The sequence below is a fragment of the Haemaphysalis longicornis genome, unplaced genomic scaffold, assembly GCF_048455015.1.
Source record: "Haemaphysalis longicornis isolate Haplotype H1 unplaced genomic scaffold, Haemaphysalis longicornis Haplotype H1 scaffold_11, whole genome shotgun sequence".
Lineage (NCBI taxonomy): Eukaryota > Metazoa > Arthropoda > Arachnida > Ixodida > Ixodidae > Haemaphysalis > Haemaphysalis longicornis.
Genome location: NW_027526214.1, coordinates 31542876 through 31560734, shown reverse-complemented (window position 1 = coordinate 31560734; position 17859 = coordinate 31542876). Strand labels below are relative to the sequence as shown.

The window sequence follows — 17859 nt, the reverse complement described above, 5'->3', positions numbered from 1 at the left end:
AGCAAACAGTTCTTCCTTTACACCGCGCATTAAAAAGCTTAGCTTCTTTTCTTCCGTCATATCGGGCTCCGCGCGGATAAATAGTTGCTTCATCTCCTCAACGAAGATAACAACCCCTACGTTGGGGTGTTGCGTGCGCGTTTCCAACAAGAGGGCGGCTCGTTCTTTTTGCACGACGGTAGCGAATGTTTTGAGGAGTTCGCTCTTAAAGAGAGCCCAGTTGGTTAGGGAACGTTCGGGCCGTATCTTCTAGATAGAAGAAAACATGGCGGAACGTTTCTTCGTCATCCCACCTGTTAAAGATGCGGACGCGCTCTATTTTCTCCAACCAGTCCTCATGGACTTCTCCAGGGGATCCGCGGAACGATGGTGGTTCCCGGGGCTGCTGCAGGACGATTGGCAATGCTCGTTCTTGCACTATGGTGTTGGTTGCAGCGTTCCTTCCCTCGGGCCCTTCTGGCAGAAGACCGAGCTCGGGTGGCAATCCTTGCAGTCGGAGGCTGGCTCTAGTTGGACTGGGCTGACGGCTTCCAGAGGTCGTCATAAAGTACCCCGCAACTCCACCAGATGTCGCGAACCCAAGGACGACGCAGTTGTCTTGAAGGAGAAACAAGTTAATTGGAGCGAACTTGTGCTCCCCTAACAACTCAAAAGAATACAGAGGCGGCGAAGCAGCGGTCAACAAAGTGACTGGCATTGGCGAGCGTCGCAGAATGGATAGCCCCGGCGTCTGCTCTGCCGGCTTTTTATATTTCGGCGCGCGTGTTCTCGAACCGTCGATGCGCTTCGAGAACATTCTAGATCCAAGAAGATTATTCCGGGCGGTTCACGTTAGATCGGGATGCTCTCTATCAGAACAGATAACACATGCGGCACAGGAAGAAAGAATGGAACACGCGCTTCCCTTCGCACAGAAATAACACAGACAGGCGCAGCCGGGCGATAAAAGCAAAACAGAAATAAACAAACCAATTGCATGGTTCGCGGCAATATTTTTTTCTTGAGTACAAATATTTTCGAGTAAAGAAAGTTTTGCTAACTCCGGAACGTTCGCAAGCGCGTGAATAGTTTGTAGGCATCTAATTTCTTTTATTGCTTTAAAACAAAATCGCAGTTAGTTTTAAACATGTGATGATGACGGTGGTACAGCGCGCGGGTGTAGAAGAGAAATGCCGGCCAAACGCATCCCTGCAGCTAGTCGAGCGCCATGCAAGTCGCTGGAGAAGCTCGAGTTTCACGGGACAGGTTACCCAACCTCCGTCACAGGCCGCTCGGAAATGGTTTCGGCGACTCTCCGCCAGGTGCATACGTGGTCTGCTCCGGGGTGCTTTGAATGAAGGTGCCTGGTGTGCTCTGTGATACCGAAGCAAAGGATTTCGCCATGGTACTTTTAAGAGCATATAATACTAATTTGTATAAAATTTTGACAAACAAAATTTTGAGTGCAGTTTGCCTTTAAGCGCATATCGAGAGCTATTTCTGTCATGGCTGCTGAGGGGGGACCAACACGCACCGTCAACACATCTTATTATACGCACTGCATTTCGAAGCACAGTCTTTTTCTTTTATTATCAACTTAGGTTCAGCTCGTCAGAAAAATGTCTCGGGTGATTTCACGTGAGATGTGACACGCGGGTCCACTCGACGCGTTTACGTTTGGCGAACGTTTTATATATACCTCCTTCTGTACAAGAACACCGAATCTGAAGTTATTTGCAAGAACAAGTATCCCTTTCTCAGAAAAAAAATTTAAAGCCGCGTGGGGACACTGGCCCGCTGAGCGGGTCGCGAAAAATTGGAAACCTTTCCGCTGCGAAACAAACACCACTACAGCTCTGGCCCCAGTTCTTTTTCTGTAAATATTTTCCATACTCTCCAATGCTTTAACGGGTCGTGTTTGGCTTGCAGAGCGTGTTGCGGTTAATTAAAAGTCCCAATTTCGAAAACAATATTGAAAATTGCCCAAACGTGGGCCTTTTTTCTCGGAATCTAAGCAATATAGTCAGTTGAAATTTCATAGCTTTTCTTCTGTGTTGGTTCATTCTGCCTTCCGATTTTGGTGTATGTGGTGCAGAAGTCTCTATACAAAAAACCCCGTACTAAAGCAAGGCAACGGATTTTGGTAGATTTTGAAAGCCCAATAAAAACAAGGGCATCATAATTTTTTTTCTAACTTTCACATTAAAAAAACGCAACGGTGCTCTCTATCACCTCCATTTAAACCATGCAGCGGTAGTTTTGTTACTTTGTTGGTTGTGGAAATTCGCAGGGTTCTTTGGGGCGACCTAGCTAGTACTACGGCGTAGGCCACCAGGCTAGGTCCCGATGTGTCAACCACACCGGCTCCCGTTCATACGGTAGCCCAGCGAGATTAACGATACGAAAACACCGTAGCCAAACCGTTTTTGAGGAACTCTCTAGACTTCGCGGCGTTCACAAAACAGGCAGTCCTGGTTGTGACCGGGATGGGAAGGCACCTGCCTTCGGCTCGCGATCTTTTGCTGTGTATGAGAAACAACAGTTCCCCCCTGGGATACATGGCGTCCGGCACCGCGGCGCGATTCTGCCGATCTCCCCTTCGCCCGGACCTCCGGACCGACTCCTCTGTGTCTTCTGCGCGCACATGCACGCGCGGCCAACGCGCCTCTTGAGCGCGGACCTGTGGTGCCATCTCTGGGGGGGGGGGGGTGGCAGCGGGTGGTGTAGATGAACCAGTGGAGTGCCGGGCCGATTTCAGCTCAGCGGCTTTCTCCTCGAAGCGGCCGTCGGCTCGGTATCGCGGGCTGCGATTCTCCGCGATTCCCACAAGCTACAAAGCGCAAATATGGCTTCCCAGGCGGCACAGAAAGTGTGTCCGAAGACGGGCCCGTCTATGGCCGCTTTCTTGCATGTCCGGCCAGCATCCAGGTTCTGGCAGCCGCTGATCATACGACGAGCGGCCAACATTCGGCAACCAGCGCTTCGGTATTCCTCAGGCCGCCCATGTTCAGACGCACAACGGCAGCTGCCCGGCTGCCAGATATTCAGTTGCCTTTCGGCTGCCGATGTTGAGAAAGAAATCGGCCGGAGAACGGCTTTAGGGCATGCGTTTTTCCTTCGGGAAGCGGTGTTCAGCCGAAGCACGGCAAGCGACCGGCCACAGGATATCCGTATTCTTGTGGCAGTTGGTGTTTGAAAGGAGACCGGCAGTAGCGCGGCTGCCGCGCATCCGCTCTTTCACCGGTGAACCGCGCGTCCGGCGGCAGAATATTCGTTTTCTTCGGGCAGCCGGTGCTATAAAGGAGACCGGCCGACTTACGGCCTCAGAATGTACGTGTTTCATTTGGTTAGCGGTCCTCGGACGAATTACGGCAAGCGAACGGCCGCAGAATTTTCGGCAACTGGTGTTCAAGAGGAGACCGGCCTTCGTAAGGTATGATGTTATACGTCATTATGCGAACAACGGCGCGCGTGTGGGCGCCGAGAATTCATGCACACACGTGCTTGGACAAAGACCCGCCGATGTAGGACCGGTTTTTCCCTGGGTGAAGAAAGAGCTGTTAGGGAGTCGAATGGCGCAGACACGTTTTTCGTTCGCTCGGTGTTTCTACATTTTAAATGAACGAACTACGTTTGTCAAACAGTATTGAGTGTTCTAGGTGAACGGGCAAGGTGCAAGGACTCACTGAACATTACTAGGAAAACGTATAGGCCATCAAAATGCCATTTATTGCCACAAGAAGACTGTGCCACACCGACGGGTGAGCTAAGCCTCGCCAGTCATAGCCGCTACAACGCCTCGCCCTTTGGCTTCGTCGACGCATCAGCTCAAGGCTGTTCGCCCCCACACGAAATGGAGACCATTGGAGATATCGACCCGGCAGCGATGTCCGACCCGAGATGGTGGTGGTTCACCAAAATAAGTGGCCTTAAAGGGTGTCGAGCAAGCGGCCACCACGCAGGAGCTCAACCGGCGCCATGTCAAGGACTCCCCACCAAAGAAAGGCAAGGGCGCGCAAAAGCGCAAGTTTCTGGCTATTCTTCTCACCATAAGACTGCGAAAAACAATCTGCACTATATTGTTTGTGATAAACGTAGAAGAGGCTAAGCTCGTGCATTGGTAGGCTCAGCTTCGTGCCCTGCACTATGTTACTTTATGTGTTTTTATGATTGCCTATTTAGAAACAATTGTTGTTTTTAATTTGCCATAACAACAGGAAATTGTGAATGACGAAGCCTGGATGTTAATTTAGTTGCGGTGTTTGAAATTGAAATTAGCTACACTTGGGATATCACTCATTTGGTTAAACATAATCGCCAGCATCCTAGCAAACATGGATTTCGTCGGGTTTTTCTTGCTCAACGCAGGTTGTTGAGTTAACACACGATTTGGCTCTAGCATAGATAAGCTTAAAGTAGCTGACTATTTTCTTGTGCGGCAAAAAAGCATTTGACGGTGTTTCACATCACCTTCTTGTTAGTACATTGCGGGCAATAAACTGAATGAATTGGTTATTGCATGGATAGCCGAGTATATCACTCTAAGACAGCAGCTGGTCGCTCTCAATAGTTGTTCACCTGGATATGTTCCCGCGACCTCAGGAATTCCCCAAGGCTCGGTTGCGGGCCCTCTTTTGTTTGTGTGGCCTCAAGTCTTTGTTAAAAATGTTCGCGAATGACTGTGTAATTCACAGGACTATAGCGAATGAACGTGATTCAAAATACTTGCAGCGTGGTTCAAATTAATAACATCCTGGTGTGCTGATTCAGAAAAGTCGTTGAATCTTAAAAAATGTGTAACGTCAACTTTACAAGAAAACCTTCATTCCAATTGAATGCATATACAGTAAATTACAGTGCTTTATGAACGGCTGGGGAATATAAATAACAAGGAGTTTATTTCACGAGTTCTTAGAGAAATAGGCACGTTCACAACATAAAAGTTATAGCTGCACGTGTTTTCGGCTTTCCGAGATAAAATTTCAGCGAACCTCCACCGAACTTAAAAGAACAACCGTATTTCACTCATGTGCGCTCAGTGTGTCGGAACGGAACGAAAACGAAAAACGAAAAACGAAAAAAAACGATATTTTTGAGCGGAACGAAAACGTATTTCGTTCCGGAGTGAAACCGACATATTTTTAATGGTTTTCCGTTCACGGGAAATGTCTGCACGGTCCCAAGAAATGCACGGTCAAGGCAACGTTGTCGCCCTTTGTACGTCCACATCGCGTCGCTAGCACCATCATGTTGAATTCCGGCAGTATCATTTGCCTTGTCAACAGTGCGGTGGATTGGTGTCTGCACCATTGACAGCTTGCAAAATAGTTATGCGCATGCGCGAGCAAGTTTATTTTCCACCAGATAGCTTCGACCATAGAATAGCAGGCAAACTACTTTTTTTTCCATTGACCACTACTGCCTGCCTTTTTTTATTTCGTTTTTCCTGTTCGGTGGAATATGCAAAGAGGAGGCGTGACATTCCTGCAGTGTGTTTCGTTACCGACGTCGTTACTGTCTCGTTGGCTGACGAGCGACGATAAAAGCGTACACAACGATCGGTTGCTGGAACTCAAGTCCCTTTATTAAGCGAAGAGAAATAATGAAACCCCCTCGCGCCCCCCCCCCCCCCGGTCCCCGATGGCGCGGCGGCGCAGGCGTGGAACACGATATCTCACGCGTCATACATCTGGCGGGTCAGGTAACGCGAACCGCTCGAGCAAGCGTGAGAAAGGCACCTTCAGCGAGCCGTGAAGTGCGCGTCCACTACGTTTTTACGACTGACTTGCTGATGTTCGGCCACCTCCCAAGTGCCTCGTACCAACGTTTGTTGCTAGTTCAGATGGGACGCGACAGAACAAATCGCGCTCGACGGTATTTCAAGTATGACAGCGTCTCAAAGACATCGACATGCCAGATTGAGGACTGCCAGCACGTTGTGTCGGGCGACCATGATGGGAACCTCGAGCGTCACTTGCAGCGACACCACAAGGAAGTGTACGACAACATTCAGCCCGACAAAGCCCACTCTACAAAGCGTGTTGCGTCGGACGAGGCGGAAGGCTCTCCTGCGGCAAAGCACAGGCAAGTGGATATACAGAACATTTTTAAACCCATTTCACCGAAGTGTGTTTCGCTCGAAATGACAGAGGACATCATCATGAATAGCTGCGTTGAACTAGTCACAAGAAACGGTCGGCCATTTCGGCTAATTGATGACTCAGGCTTTCGGAAAATAATCGATCCGGTCCTAAAAGCGCTCAATGGTAAGCGAGTCATCAGAGCAGAGACTGTAAAGGACGGGGTCCAGGAAGAAGCAAAAAGCAAGCGAGAAGAAAGTTCGCAGTCGCTGAAAAATCGGATGTTTTCTTTAAAAATGGACAGTGCGCCGCGACTTGACAGGGCTCTGCTTGGCATCAACGCACAGTACGCTGAAAATGGAAAACTAATTCTTCAACCTCTGGCCATGAAGAAGCTTTACGATAGGCACACTGCAGAGCATTTGACATCACAGGTGAAAAACACTCTCTCTCGCTACGACCTCAGTGTCACCCAGGTGTACAGTGTCACAACTGACAACGGTGCAAACATGCTAAAGGCTGCTCGCCTTCTCATTGAAACAGACGATGAACCCGACGCTTCCAGTTCAGACGAGGATGACGATAGCGGCTACCCTGAATTTGGATATTGCGGCTCTCTGCTGGACGATTCAGAAGACGCCGACTGCCTTGGTCTTGATGGAGCCGACTTTAAGTTAGGCGTCAGGTGTGCTGCGCACACGCTGCAACTGGCAGTCAGCGATGCTCTTAAGGACTCCGGTTCAAACACCCTCGTGGCACAGTGTCGCGCACATGTGAAGAAACTGCGTGTACAAAGTGCACTGGGCTTGATAAAGCTAGGGCTAAGGAAGCCTGTTATTGTTATTTATTGATTTATTTATTTATGTACCCTAAGGGCCCGGGCGGGCATTACATAGGGGGGGGGGGGGTTGAGGTATGACACACTAATAATACAATTATATAAAAAATAACGTTGTGTGAACAGAATAGCAAGAAAAACAGTAATACAAGAATTGCACTCCGAAATCGCACAGTACAACGCTAAACAAAACTATGAAACGAACAATAACAAGCGATATAATGTCGTACAGAGAAGAACCAATATGTTTACAACATAACAGACACAATGAAATCAAAGGTAGATTTTGCTTTCAGTCGTTAAAAAGGAGAGAAGTGCTGTTTGAAAAGAAGAAGCGTCTGTTGGTGTGGCTAGGTTTGCAGGTAAAGAATTCCATTCGTTTATGGCAAATACAAGAGGAGAATTCTGATATTTTTGTGCAGGCAAAAATGGGATTAAATTTGTAAGCATGATCTAGGCGTGCCGAAGTATACGGTGCTGGAACGATAAATTTGCGAGCGAAGGCCGACGGGTTACGGTACAGTGCATGGAAAAAAGATAACCTTGAAAATTGCCTGCGCAGGGTGAGAGGGGGAAGATTTAGTTGCTCTTTCAAGGCAGAAACGCTTTGGTATCGCGAGTATGAAGACATAATAAATCGAGCGGCTTTCTTTCGCACTGATTAATTTTGTTATTAAGTCCAATTTGGTGAGGATGCCATATTATTGGCGCGTATTTGAGAGAAGGTGAATCAGGGTTATTATACGCCTGAAGGTTCGTGTCAGAATTAGCCAGATGAAGGCGACGTTTAAGCAATCCAAGCTTTTTAAACGCCTTCGAAGTGATTTTTTCTATGTGTGGACCCCGGTTTAAGTCGGAGGTCAATCTTACGCCCAGGTATTTAAAGGATGAAACCGTCTGAATTTCGGAGCCATTTATTAGATAAATATAACTATCTGATCTAGTTACGGAAGAAAATCGGACGTGTTTAGTTTGCTATACGTTTATTTGCATTTGCCATTTTTGGCACCATTTAGTTAGTGTTGATAAGTCAAGCTGAAGTGCACTAACATTATTGATTGCCCGACACGCTGGATGTCGACATTGAACATGTTGACCAGGTTCGTTGAACTGAAGGGCTTCGGTAAAGACTTCCTTTCACGCGAACAGACCGCAAGGTGGACTGACAGCATGTGGGCAAATGTAGAAGGGCTGATCCAATCCCTTCAGCCAGCACAAGAAGCCACGAAGGTGCTTCAGAGAGAACAACTGGTAATCGGAGATTTCTATGGTGCTTGGCTGACGTGTTCCATGAAGACATCAGCGATACCGGCGCCACTGGCACAGGCCCTGGTTCAGTCCATGAAGAAACGAGAACGAAATCTCTGCAGTACGAATATCTTTTGTGCTGCATTGTACACCGACCACCGCTATCACCTTCTGCTGACACCTGATCAAAAATATCATGCGAGGATGCACCTGTGCAAAACCTGGAAGCGAATCACAGCCTTCACAGGCCTTCAGCAGAAGCAATGTAGCAGCTGCATTTCAGAGAGCACCGCTGCGCCCACTTCTGAAGAACCGGAGGACGCCCTAGAAGCGTTTCTGAAAACGAAGGAAGCTGAGGCTGGAACTGAATCGCATTTCACAAGTAAGCCAGGATTATTCGGACATGGTACTTTTGCTAGAAATGCTGGACAAAGAGCCGTGCCTTCCAAGAAGCACAAATATGTTGAAATTTTGGCAAGAGCGCAAAGAGCGGCAACCGGAGCTATACATGTTAGCACAAGTGGCTCTTGGTGTGCCAGCCACACAAGTCAGTATGGAGAGGGCATTTTCAGCACTGAAGTTTGTTTTGTCGGAGAGTACACTCGATGATCTGCTGCTTCTGAAATCGTGCTCACTTCCTTAAAGATAATGCGGGATTCAAATAGGAGGAAAAATAAATACTAAGTTTTTGTTGTTATTATTCTTCGAAGTTCCTTGCAGAGTCCCTCTTAATCATATGGTAGTTTTGGGACGTAAACACCCAATTATGACGTTCCTAATTATTTAATTTATCAATTATTATTATATAAATTTTATCAAGTATTCTATTACTGTTTATTTTATTAAAAAATACCTTACGAACGTTACGGAACGTTATTTTTTTCGTTCCGGAACAGAAACGGAACGGAACTTTTTTCTGGGGAACGAAACAAAAAACGGAACGAAAAACATTTCGTTCCGACACCCTGTGTGCGCTCAATGTAGGAGTACCCATGTGTTTTCTGGGATTCCTACAGCAAAGAGCTGGTTGATACGCTCGAAAACATACAGAATAGGCCAGTGCGATTCGTATTAGGTATTGGCACTGTCAACTTAGGAGGAGGGAAAGTAAAAGTAAACTTAAATGGTAAGACGGCAAAGATCATAGACGAAACCTGAGATTGAAAGTTTTTCGTAATATGTATCATTCGAAAACTAGAATAGAAGGGGAGAAGTATATCCAAGCGCCATTCTACATATCCCAAAGTGGGATCGCTAGCTTGAAGCAAATTATTAACTTTCCTTTAAGGTGACGCCTTGCGCGATTCATTTTATTTTAGATCAAGATGAGAGTGTAATTATCTTCCACGTATGAGTTTATCCAGTTTATAATGACGATTTTCACCGCGCTTTGTAGAATTTTGTTATTTGGTCTCGTATTTGATTCTTAGTGTTATGTATCTCCCTGCTGTAATGCATGCAAGGGCAAGCAGGTATCAAATAAATAAATAAATAAATAAATAAATAACTGAAGAAATAATAAATAAATAAATAAACTTGCGGAGCCGCAAGTTCGCCTCCGACGGGTTAAGAACCCTACGCATTCAAACTTGACCAATGAAATATTTATTGCTTTATTCATTGCAGTATGCAAGGTTGGCTGTATGAATACTACAATTGCTAAGTTATTTGTTTGACAGAAAACATGAAACTCTTGTCTTACGTCTTTTCTTGCGTGAACACAGAGGGATACAACTGCAGCCATCTGAAGAAGGGCGTCATTCGCAACACGTGTAGAATGTTGTTAACGTAGTACGACTTTAGAAGAAAATTAAGTTCTTTTGGACTATTAAGGAGTGTGCACGTAACTCATGAAAATAACATAAAAAATATATTAAAACTGAAAGTACTTTTTTGATCTCTTCTAGGATCAGCCCTGTGAAAGATAATCAGAAAAGTTGATCGAGTAGAAAATTTCTTTGGAAGAAAAATGGGCAAATACTGGACATACTTTTTGTGTGAAGTAACTTATATTAAATGCTGCTGAGTGTTTTGTGGAGTACCGAACCGCTTGGTAAAGGCATTCGCACCGGTTTTATATACAAAAAAACTGGTCAAGCAGCTTTTGTTAAAATAGTTGATTTTGTCAGAGCATGAAAGTGTTGTCTTAAAAGAAAGTGCCTGAAAGCAGCCCTTTCATCCTTGTGAAATTCAACCCACTAAAGTATGCGCCTTCCGCCCCCCCTATCCTTCCTTGTTTATTGCAGGTAAGCCGCCCCAAAGAAGATATGAGGACCTGGACCATACATATATTCCAGCTCTGCAAAGAAATGAATATTTGCCGTCTTCGACAGTAAAAGAGGCACAGCAATTAAAGGAACGACCATTTCTGAGCACTGTTGAATAAATAATTTTGGTGTAAACTGACGCTGATAATTAAGCCAGGCTGCACTGAAGGCTGGACGGCTGGTTGTTGCGCGCGGGCTGACTTTGAAGTGGGTGCAGTGGACCCAAAATGGTGGGTTTGTTCTGCAGGACAATGCTATTGAGTCATCTGCTTGCGCTGCATGCGGTGGTCGTCCACCGGCCTGAGTACGGTTAACGTACTGTGGCTGAACTACAATGCCCGTAGCACGGCCGAATTTCTGGCAGCTTTAGTCCGGCAGGAGTCCGACGACCGCATCTCGGCTGTCCTCCGGTGGCCGTACTTCGGCCGCACACGGGTAGCTTTGGGATGGCCGGAGCCCTACGGCTGGAATCTGACCTATGAACGTAAGCCGGTCGACCGACCGACGGACACTGGCCGTTGGACAGTGATGGGAGTACGGCCGTATACGGCCAAAAGGCCCACATTTGGACACGGGCCGAACATGGTTGCCGGAGAAAGGCCGGTCAGAAAATCAGCGGCCAAAGTACGCCGGCTTGAGTAAGGCGGCCGAACAGTCCTGTGCTGCCTGGGTTAGTTGTCTGTAGGAAGCTTATGACCGAAAAGTAGGGCGAGAAATGGTAGTTAAAAATATAAAATCATAAAATGACCATTGCAGTAAACATGCTTTGTTGAAATTAGCGGAAACAATGCAGCCAACATTTTGACAAGTTGTAGAAAAGCACTCCAACTCGATTGTTTAAACTAGCTCACTCGCTCATCTGAACGCATCCCATCATAAGCTTCTCAAAGTTGTGTACGCGTAATGTAGACCCACTTGCAAATGCAGAGTTACTAAGATAAGATTCAGACCTTTCGGGAGCGACGGGGTCCCCCAGGTTGTGCTCGAACTTAGTCTAACTTGCAGCGTCGGGGTAACCGTTCCAGCAGCAATAAATGAGTATTTAAGGATGGCGGCTGAACTTCTTGATTAGTCTCAGAAAGATACGATCTCATGCTTCCACCAAAATTAAAAAGACAAAACAAACTTATAACCATTACCTTAGCCGAAATTCGCGATAACAGGATCAGGTGGCTGGAAAAAACCATTCCACCTTGCGACAGTTTCTGCCTGATCATCGCCTTCTGTGGCTAACAGACCAAGAGTAGGGATGAGTGAATGAGGTTGGTTGGTTATTTAGGAGGGAATAAGAAAAAACGGCTTTAAGAACGATCTTCACCATCATGAAAGATCTCGACACTAGATCCCGTTCAGCCGACTAATCAGCGTGTATATCCTGGCGTTTATTGAAAGGGTAGGCAGCTGCGCCCTGTGAGTATTAGCATCTAAAACGCTTTGGTTGCCGCTAATGAGCTACTGACAACATAGATCAGCCTCACTTCCGTTCTACTTTATTTTCAAGTGAACGCCACTAAGAACGTACGGCCTCATCGGTGCTTAGTTCTCTGAATAACATATAGTGCCACCGAGCTCCGCGTAGCACAGTTAGGGTGTACTGAAATTATCAGTTAAAAGACCATATCAAAAGGTTGCTATTCCTGAGGTTTCAAGAGAACGTGAGTACCAGATCAGAGCACTGAAATCCATGTAGTTCGAGCGTAAGGATAATCTGCAGTCTTGGTTCATTACAGATATTTTTGTATCGCTCTGTGACTCTGCTGATTTGCTTTCATAATATATCGGCAGTCATTGAAAGGCGAGAAACAAAAAGGCCAGCTTTCAAGTTGCGAGATGGAGACCACACCAGTCGATAAACACACGACCAAAGATGTGCTCGGAATATGGAGACTCAACATAAAATTTACGTGCCATGAACCCAATCAATATTTATTTTTACTGTACCCTTTCCTTATTTATCTGATTTTATCTTTGTAACTACATTTTCTCCCCCGGCGTTGCGGTCATGCGCTTCTTACATACAACTTGGTTGTCATTCCAACGATGCTAGCAAGTCCATATTTGGCGATTTGTACCTGAAATACAACAAAAATAGCGCAACATGTTTCTGATGGAGGTGATAGAGGGCAACGTTTCTTTTTTTGTGAAATTTTGAAAATAAATCGAAGACGGCCGTTTTTTATTGGCTTTCAAAATATATAAATATGCGTTACGTTCGTTCAGTTCAGGGATTGTTTTATGTACAAACTTCTTTACTACATGAACTAAAATTTGAACGAGGATTGAAGAAAGACGGAACGATAACACTAAAACATTGAACTACTTGTCCTATTTACATTCCGACAAAAAAGCCCCACTTTTGGGCAAGCACCGGATGCAGCAGCGCTATTGTACCAGATGCTTTGTCAACATACTCTTCAGCGCAGATTTGGGCGTGTTGTTCCGACGGTTGGAAGGCCAGAGTATAGATGTATTAGTGAGCGGCTTTACTGCGTCGATATTCCATCATAAGCACTGATGGCAGCACAATGGGGCACTGTGGGTTCGTCGGGGTTGGCTTTGGATGCCACGACGTGCGTATTGTTCCCTTCATGCTGCTACTGCACACACTGGTACAAAGACGAGCGTCACTGTCGCGCTGCTTTCGATGTGCGACGGTGGGGTAGCGATCGACCGGGTTATACACGATGGAATGGTCACGGTGCACTATTGGAACGCTTGCATGGGGTGGTAGAAGGGTAGGAGGAGGGCTGCGTTCAGTTGGCGTTTACGACGTCATCGGCTGTGGTGTCGGTGTGGCTGCCGCGCTGGTGGTGGAGTCCACGACGGCGACACTCGTGGCAAGAAACGACGCCGATGGTGCGGAACGTGCGATGTGGAGTGGCGAAGCGTTCGCAGACAATACCGGTACCTTCTGTGCTGTCGACCGAAAGCAGTCATCCCCGAAGCCATAGTGTGCGAGCAAGGCAGAGCGAAGGTCGTCGTAGGGGGTTTCGCTAGGCAGTTGGAGGGCAAGAAGGCAGCGATGCTCTAGCGGGAGTGTCTCTCAGAGGATAGAGTGGTTGAGCGAACCGTGTGGCTGATGTGGCTTGTTATGTTTATTTCGAGAGCGTAAGGCCGTCCCGGAACCTAAAGAGTGGTGTAGCCATGCGACAGCCCCTGGAGCGCAGTCGTGTTTGATATGCTGTGGCGCGTGTAACTGCTGACCCCACCAGGCAATGCTTACGGTGATTGTGGGCAGCCGTTAAGGATGAGGCTAGTGGCGCTGGTGATTATAACAGATGGTGGTGCCGCCACTACGGAGGGGCCCGACGCGCACCCGATATGACCGAACCTGTCGCTGAGACGACAACGACAACGCACAGTGCCCGACCGTCAACACGCACAAGCCGAGATGCGACACCCCGACGCACCCGGAACTCGAGGAATGCAGCGTCCGACGTCGAGTTGTCCATCGACGGCTTTGACGTAGCCGCCCTCATCGACACGGGAGCCGACTACTCGGTGATGAGCGGGTCATTCGCGTCTTAGCTGAAGAAAGTTACGACAAGACGGGACTGTCCGCATATGCTCACAGCAGGAGGCCATCTCCTAACGCCAAGTGGAACGTGCACATCCCGCGGCACCATAGACGGAATCACGTACCCTGCTGCTTTCTTTTTTTTACCTAACTGCTCCTGTGACGTAATACTAGGAATGAACATTTTGACGAACAACGGCGTAATAATTGATAGCTTTTTCCTCTGATCACTCCACGATGCCACCACTTAACCATCATCACCGTGCTGTGGTAAGGAATGCCGACTATCACGTCACCCTGCCACCCCGCGCAAGCTTGATGATCCCCGTCTATTGTGGGGCTGCTGCTCCTGACATCGACGCTATCGTAGAAGGTGACCAAAGGTTGCTTCTGAGACGCGGTGTCTCCGTCACAAGAGGAATTGCGCGCTTTGAGCAGTGCAAATCCCGTGTTTTGGTAACCAACTTCACCGTGGAGTACCAGCGTCTAAACAAGGGCGCTGCTATTGCGTTCCTCGAAGAAACTCACGAAGCAAGTCAAGTGATCACGGTCGCAAGCTTTGAATGCGCACGCGCAGGTGCTTCCAAGCCGAAGCAACCTTTCAGAGTGAAATGGCGCTGCGGCAAGAAAATCGGGACAGATTGCTGGATTTGCTCCATCGCTACAGCGAGCGTTTTTTGGCAAACTCAAATTTACGTCAGACACACCTAGCGAAGCACCGAATTATAACCGAAGATGGAGCCCGACCTACCACACAGCCCCGTACCGCGTCTCTTCACACGAGCGGGAAACCAACCGGACTCAATTCGACGACAAGCTCTGCGACGACATAATACAGCCACCGAAACTTTCGTTGGCTGCGCTGGTCGTACACGTGAAGAAAAAAGACGGCATTAGGGTTTTGCGTTTACTACTGGCGACTGAAAAAAATCACCAAAAAGGACGTGTACCCCCTGCCACGAGTCGACGACGCCCTCGACCACCTCTGCCATGCGAAGTACATCTCATCGATGGATCTGAAAACCAGCTACTGGAAAATTGACGTGGACAAGAGAGACCGAGAGAAGACTGCATTTACAACCCCGGACGGCCTATACGAGTTTAAGGGGATGCCTTTCGGGCTGTGCACGCCGCCAGCAACGTTTCAAAGAGTCATGGACACAGTGCTAGCTGGCCTGAAGTGGCACACATTCTTCGTTTACCTCGGCGACGTTGTCGTATTCGCCCGGACATTCGACGAACACCTCGCAAGGTTGGAGTCTGTACTCGAGGCCATTCGTACGTCGGTATTAACGCTGAAGCCTGAAAAGTGCCGTTTCGCTTACGAGGAACTCAAGTTCGTGGACCACGTCTTCAACGCCGTGGGAGTCCTACCTGACCCAGCGCAACTTCCATCCATTGCGAACTTCCCAAGGCTGGAAGACAAGAAGGGCGTGCGAAGATTTCTTGGACCTTGCACATACTACCGGCGCATCGTCGCAAACGTCGCACGCATTGCAGAGCCGCTCACGTGCTTGACAAAAGATAGCACCCCTTTCAGCTGGAAAAACAATCCAGGAAAAGCATTCTGCGAGCTGCACAAACGCCTGCAAAGCCCGCCCGTACTCGCTCATTTCAGCGAAAACGCCGAAACGGAAATACACGCGGACGCCAGTGATATAGGTTTGGGTGCCGTTCTCGTCCATTAACCAAGCGGGTGCGAAAAGGTAATCGCCTATGCCAGCAGTGGTCTGTCGAAGGGGAACAAAAACTACTCTGACTCTGAGAAAGAGTGCCGGGCAATTATATGAGCCATTTCAAAATTTCACCCATACGTGAATGGAAGACCATTCAAAGTTGGGACAGATCACCACGCGCTGTGTTTGCTCGCCAATTTGAAGGACCCCTGTCGCCGTCATTGGCAGTGGCGCTTGCGCCTGCAGCAGTTCGATATTACAGTCATCTATAAATCCGGAAGCAACCACTACGACGCCGACTGCCTGTACCGCGCTCCCGTCAACCCACCAGCACAAGACTCTGATGAAGACTGCGCGTTCTTAGGAATCGTAACGGAGCGCGACCTAGCAGCACAGCAACATGCCGACCCCGACTTACGCGTCATAATCGACTACCGCGACGGATGCAACGTTGATGCACCTACAACCTTCAAATGCAGCTTACCAGCATTCAGCCTGATGAATTGCGTCATTGTGAAGAATTTCAGCCCCGGAATGAGAACGAATTACATTCTTGCCATCCCCGCAGTCCTTCGCGACTAAATTTTGGAAGCGTGCCACGACGACCCATCTTCCAGACATCTCGGCACAGCCCGCACAATTAGAAAAATGAAGGCGAAGTACTGCTGGCCCCGCCTTACATCCGACGTCACCCACTACGTCCGGAGCTGCCGTGACTGTCAGCGACGAAAAACGCCACCGACGAGACCCGCCGGACTCCTGCAGCCGATCGCCGTCCCATCGATGCCCTTCTAACAGATTGGAATGGACCTTCTCGGGCTGTTCCCTACGTCACGATCCGAGATCAAGTGCATCGTCGTAGCAACAGACTATATGACGCGCTACGCAGAAACCGACGCTCTTCCGAGGGGGACTGCACGAGAAATCGCCAAGTTCTATATTAACCAACTTGTGCTGCAGCGTGGAACCCCTGAAGTCCTAATCGTGGACCGCGGAACGGCCTTCAATGCGGAGCTGAAGCAAGGAATCTTACGCTACAGCAACACGGATCACAGAAGAACTACTGTGTGCCACCCCCAAACGAACGACTTACGGAACGTCTGAACAAGACGATCGCGGGTATGCTGTCTATGTACGTCGAAGTTGTAACATAATACTTAGGACGAAGTCCTCCCGTATGCCACGTTCGCGTACAACACATCGACCCACGACACTACGCAGATGACACCGATGGAGCTTGTCCACGGAAGAAGGCCGGCTATGATACTAGACGCCCTGCTTCCGCACGTAGAATACGACAACCTCAAAGCCGACGTCCAAAGCTATCTTCAACGTGCGGAGGTGGCCCGCCAGCTCGATCGAGTTCGTATAACCGACCAGCAGCTAGTGGATGCCGCACTCTACAATCGCCGTCGGTGATGCGCCGAGTACCATCCTGGGGATCGTGTGTGGGTTTGTACTCCCATCTGATGACGCGGACTGAGTGAGAAACTTCTGCGACGGTATTTCAGATCCTACCAGATTCTACGACGTGTGCCCAACTTACATACTAAGTGATCCCCCATGCTGACTCCAGCACATCACGACGACGCACGCGGCCCGAAGTCGTCCACGTGGTTTGCTTAAAACCTTTTTAGGGACGGTGACGAACTTTTATTTTTATTTTCGGACTGTCGGTTTGGTTATCATCGGTTCGGTGCACTTTTAGAGGGGGGTAATGCCGCGAACATTGCATTGGGTTTCTTTATTGGCGGTTTGCGTTTACCGCCCGGCTGCGCCGGTGTGTGTAATCTCTGGGCCAAGGAAAGTGCGTGTTCCATTCTTTTTTTCTGTGCCGCATGTGGTATCTGTTCTGATAGGGAGAGCATTCTGATCTAATTTGAAGAGCCGAGAATAGTTTTCTTATATCTGCAATGTTCTCGATGTGAATCGACGGTTCGACAGCCATGCGCACCGAAAGATAAAAAGCCTGCAGAGCTGACGCCGGGGTATTCGATTCTGCGACGCTCGCCGACGCACGTCACTTTGTTGAGCGCTGCTTCGCTGCCTCTGTATTCTTTTCAGTTGTTAGGGGAGCACAAGTTCGCTCCAATAAACTTGTTTCTTTTCCATAACAACTGCGTCGTCCTTGGTTTCGTGACAATATTAGGTATATATACCTGGTTTTATATACCATTTTCTCTCTTCACAAGTTTCTTTATTTACACGAAATGGTACCATCCCCAATTGCCATTTCCCTTGACAATACGAATGC

The 17859-nt window shown here is 48.1% G+C and overlaps 1 pseudogene; it reads left to right on the top strand.

Annotated features, from left to right (window-relative positions):
- The first annotated feature begins 5821 nt into the window (after positions 1-5821).
- On the top strand, positions 5822-8788 carry LOC144160832 (uncharacterized; annotated as a pseudogene).
- The last annotated feature ends 9071 nt before the right edge of the window (positions 8789-17859 follow it).